This window comes from Schistocerca piceifrons, unplaced genomic scaffold (assembly GCF_021461385.2).
Source record: "Schistocerca piceifrons isolate TAMUIC-IGC-003096 unplaced genomic scaffold, iqSchPice1.1 HiC_scaffold_327, whole genome shotgun sequence".
NCBI lineage: Eukaryota > Metazoa > Arthropoda > Insecta > Orthoptera > Acrididae > Schistocerca > Schistocerca piceifrons.
In genome coordinates this window covers 32,501-37,500 of record NW_025728545.1, presented here as the reverse complement: position 1 = coordinate 37,500, position 5,000 = coordinate 32,501, and the positions used below count along the sequence as shown (strand labels likewise).

Below are 5,000 nucleotides of genomic sequence, written 5' to 3'. Positions count from 1 at the left end.
AAGTTGGACTTGGGCTCGGCGCGAGGCGTCGGGGTAGTGGACCCTCCCAAACACCACATGCCACGACAGGCGGCAGCCTGCGGGGTTCGGTGCTGGACTCTTCCCTGTTCGCTCGCCGCTACTGGGGGAATCCTTGTTAGTTTCTTTTCCTCCGCTTAGTAATATGCTTAAATTCAGCGGGTAGTCTCGCCTGCTCTGAGGTCGTTGTACGAGGTGTCGCACGCCACACCGCCAGCCGGCTGTGCACGCTACCGAGAAAGTACCGGTATGCGAACCGCCAGGCGACGGGCGCGCATCGCACGTTTGAGGAGACGCGGCCGGCCCCACAGGCGGCCGCGACACTCCCAGGTCTGCGAAGCGGGGCAAACGCCGCGCGCTTCAGTATACGTAGCCGACCCTCAGCCAGACGTGGCCCGGGAACGGAATCCATGGACCGCAATGTGCGTTCGAAACGTCGATGTTCATGTGTCCTGCAGTTCACATGTCGACGCGCAATTTGCTGCGTTCTTCATCGACCCACGAGCCGAGTGATCCACCGTCCTGGGTGATCTTTTCTCAGTTTCCGCCGTCTCTTTCGAGACGGTCGCATAGGCGGGAGTGAGGCGTGTGGCGGCCCCTGTTCCAGCGTTCTGTGTCCAACGGCCTCACGGCCGACGGGCGTCGTACGGCTCCACACCGGAGCGGACAGGCACTCGGGCGAAAGTCATTCAAAACCGGCGCCAGGCGCCAGGTGCCGCAGGCCAGCCGCTCCAGCGCTTCAGCGCTCGTACCACACAACATTGCCGCTAGTTTTGAGAGGCACGCGTGGTTCCGCACGCGGCGCACGGCTACGGCGAGCCGTACAGGTAGCGTGTTGCGCGACACGACACGCACATCGAAAGACATGCAGTCTAGTCGGTAATGATCCTTCCGCAGGTTCACCTACGGAAACCTTGTTACGACTTTTACTTCCTCTAAATGATCAAGTTTGGTCATCTTTCCGGTAGCATCGGCAACGACAGAGTCAATGCCGCGTACCAGTCCGAAGACCTCACTAAATCATTCAATCGGTAGTAGCGACGGGCGGTGTGTACAAAGGGCAGGGACGTAATCAACGCGAGCTTATGACTCGCGCTTACTGGGAATTCCTCGTTCATGGGGAACAATTGCAAGCCCCAATCCCTAGCACGAAGGAGGTTCAGCGGGTTACCCCGACCTTTCGGCCTAGGAAGACACGCTGATTCCTTCAGTGTAGCGCGCGTGCGGCCCAGAACATCTAAGGGCATCACAGACCTGTTATTGCTCAATCTCGTGCGGCTAGAAGCCGCCTGTCCCTCTAAGAAGAAAAGTAATCGCTGACAGCACGAAGGATGTCACGCGACTAGTTAGCAGGCTAGAGTCTCGTTCGTTATCGGAATTAACCAGACAAATCGCTCCACCAACTAAGAACGGCCATGCACCACCACCCACCGAATCAAGAAAGAGCTATCAATCTGTCAATCCTTCCGGTGTCCGGGCCTGGTGAGGTTTCCCGTGTTGAGTCAAATTAAGCCGCAGGCTCCACTCCTGGTGGTGCCCTTCCGTCAATTCCTTTAAGTTTCAGCTTTGCAACCATACTTCCCCCGGAACCCAAAAGCTTTGGTTTCCCGGAGGCTGCCCGCCGAGTCATCGGAGGAACTGCGGCGGATCGCTGGCTGGCATCGTTTATGGTTAGAACTAGGGCGGTATCTGATCGCCTTCGAACCTCTAACTTTCGTTCTTGATTAATGAAAACATACTTGGCAAATGCTTTCGCTTCTGTTCGTCTTGCGACGATCCAAGAATTTCACCTCTAACGTCGCAATACGAATGCCCCCGCCTGTCCCTATTAATCATTACCTCGGGTTCCGAAAACCAACAAAATAGAACCGAGGTCCTATTCCATTATTCCATGCACACAGTATTCAGGCGGGCTTGCCTGCTTTAAGCACTCTAATTTGTTCAAAGTAAACGTGCCGGCCCACCGAGACACTCAATAAAGAGCACCCTGGTAGGATTTCAACGGGGTCCGCCTCGGGACGCACGAGCACGCACGAGGCGGTCGCACGCCTTCGGCTCGCCCCACCGGCAGGACGTCCCACGATACATGCCAGTTAAACACCGACGGGCGGTGAACCAACAGCGTGGGACACAAATCCAACTACGAGCTTTTTAACCGCAACAACTTTAATATACGCTATTGGAGCTGGAATTACCGCGGCTGCTGGCACCAGACTTGCCCTCCAATAGATACTCGTTAAAGGATTTAAAGTGTACTCATTCCGATTACGGGGCCTCGGATGAGTCCCGTATCGTTATTTTTCGTCACTACCTCCCCGTGCCGGGAGTGGGTAATTTGCGCGCCTGCTGCCTTCCTTGGATGTGGTAGCCGTTTCTCAGGCTCCCTCTCCGGAATCGAACCCTGATTCCCCGTTACCCGTTACAACCATGGTAGGCGCAGAACCTACCATCGACAGTTGATAAGGCAGACATTTGAAAGATGCGTCGCCGGTACGAGGACCGTGCGATCAGCCCAAAGTTATTCAGAGTCACCAAGGCAAACGGACCGGACGAGCCGACCGATTGGTTTTGATCTAATAAAAGCGTCCCTTCCATCTCTGGTCGGGACTCTGTTTGCATGTATTAGCTCTAGAATTACCACAGTTATCCAAGTAACGTGGGTACGATCTAAGGAACCATAACTGATTTAATGAGCCATTCGCGGTTTCACCTTAATGCGGCTTGTACTGAGACATGCATGGCTTAATCTTTGAGACAAGCATATGACTACTGGCAGGATCAACCAGGGAGCTGCGTCAACTAGAGCTGAGCAGCCGGCCGCCCGGGAGTGTGTCCCGGGGGCCCGCGCGAACACGCAAGCGTCCGCTCAATCATTCTGCAAACAGGAGGAGGCTGAGCTCCCCTGCACAATACACCTCGAAACCCTCTCAGGTCCCGGCGGCGCGCAGCGCCGTCCCAAGTACTTGGTCGGGTTCGAGAGAGGCGCAATCGCCCGGAGTTAGGCGAGTAGACGCTTTCGGTGCGACCACCCGTGCTCCCAACTGAGCTTGCCGCTGCCGACAGAGGCCCGGGAGCGTGCTGTCGTGGCATTGCCGGCGGGAGACAACACGCGCCACCTACGGTGACCGGCAGCTCCAACGCCAGCGCCACAGAAGGACAAAAGCCCCACTTGGGTGCCGAAGCGAACTCTCCCAGCACAGCGCACGCGCCAACACATCCGCACAGCTGCGATACAAACCACCAGCGAGAACCGCTGGGGCGACCGAGCAGCAGACGGCGTCGCGGCGCCGAGCGCCGGGCGGCGGCGCATCCTCAACGCACACAGTCCTCAATCGGACCAGCACACTGAAGATGTCCACCGCGCTTCGCACCGGGCCCGCGAGGACCTACTTTGGCCGCACGGCGCCGCGCGCAGGGTGCGCCGGCGCGCAGCTGCGACGCCTGCCGCGTCCGTCGGCCGGCGCGCCTGCCACTGGCCGCCCCCACCAGCCGGCTGTAGCGCGTGCGCCCACGCACCGCGCGGCCAGCACGCCGGGAGGCGCCCCCTCACCGGCCGGGGACGGTCCCACCCAGCCACCGCCGCGTATCGCTTCACACCCAGATGCCGTTCAGTTTCGTCGGCATGGTGGGTATCGCTGGAACAACCGGTTCGTACCTCAACCTATCGTCGCCATCACCGATTCACCCCTAGCGAGAACAACCGCACCACAACAGGTTACCATTTGTTCATTTGCGTAACTTCACCAGAAAACGCAGGCGTCCATCGCCATTTGCAACTTCAACGATTATTGCATGCCTGTGTCAGGTGTCACGCCACACTACGTCTGCCCACATACACGCAACAAAATGTGCACGCCTAGACAATACGTGGAAGGTGGCCCCCGTACGTATGCGATGTCCATTGCTCGAACGACTGTCAACCGGCCTCTGTAGCATGTCGCAGATATGGAACGCGGTGCACCATGCCATCACGGTGTGTGAGGAGAGACGACTAGGTCCGAATACATCAACAGACAGCTCATGCTGATCGCCATCCACGGCGTCCGTTCCTCCCACACGTCTCTATGGCGTACCACACTGCAATCCAGCTCTCATAGGGAGACGACACGTAGCTGCGTGCACAATATTTGCACTGTATGGTCCGCCGTTTTTGGGCGCAGTCGTTGTACGGTCACACATGTGCCACGATGTATCATTCGGTACATAAGGACGAATGTGCAGTACAGATTGTGGTTTACGCGTACGACATTAGCGGACGGTTGACACAGGCCGCACCACAACGTAGCCTGAGTACGTCGCATGCGAAGGGCATTGAACATGCAAACTTCTCACCAACCAGCTTGCGAAGGCAGGGGGGCAAGGTGGGGACGTGGGGAGGGGCGGCATGTACGTCCTGCTGCCATCCACATTACAGTGTACAGCAGGAGCATGTGGAAAGTCAGCAAGACTTGCAAGGTGTTTAACATGAAGCGATACACAGGGGAGCGGGCAGTGCGAGTAGCGAACGATATTGCGAGGGTTGCGGGTGGGCAACACTACACTAATTGAACGAGTCGTATAACAATTACAGAGCAGGTTTAGGCGACAACATGGGTTACGTTAGGGGACAACGTGGGTTACGTTAGGGGACAACGTGGGTTACTTTAGGGGACAACGTGGGTTAGGTTAAGGCACAACGTGGGTTAGGTTAAGGCACAACGTGGGTTAGGTTAAGGCACAACGTGGGTTAGGTTAAGGCACAACGTGGGTTAGGTTAAGGCACAACGTGGGTTAGGTTAAGGCACAACGTGGGTTAGGTTAAGGCACAACGTGGGTTAGGTTAAGGCACAACATGGGTTAGGTTAAGGCACAACATGGGTTAGGTTAAGGCACAACATGGGTTAGGTTAAGGCACAACGTGGGTTAGGTTAAGGCACAACGTGGGTTAGGTTAAGGCACAACGTGGGTTAGGTTAAGGCACAACATGGGTTAGGTTAAGGCAC

At 56.7% G+C, this 5,000-nt stretch overlaps 2 non-coding genes and 1 pseudogene across 2 annotated transcripts; all 3 read right to left on the bottom strand.

Annotated features, from left to right (window-relative positions):
- Window positions 1-204, bottom strand: part of LOC124745600 — a 4,222-nt pseudogene extending 4,018 nt beyond the window's left edge.
- A 188-nt stretch (window positions 205-392) lies between these two features.
- LOC124745606 lies at window positions 393-547 on the bottom strand. Its single transcript, XR_007011104.1, has one exon. It is a non-coding gene; the product is annotated as a 5.8S ribosomal RNA (ribosomal RNA).
- Window positions 548-898: 351 nt separating this feature from the next.
- LOC124745595 lies at window positions 899-2,807 on the bottom strand. The gene has a single exon (XR_007011099.1). It is a non-coding gene; the product is annotated as a small subunit ribosomal RNA (ribosomal RNA).
- Between the last annotated feature and the right edge of the window lie 2,193 nt (window positions 2,808-5,000).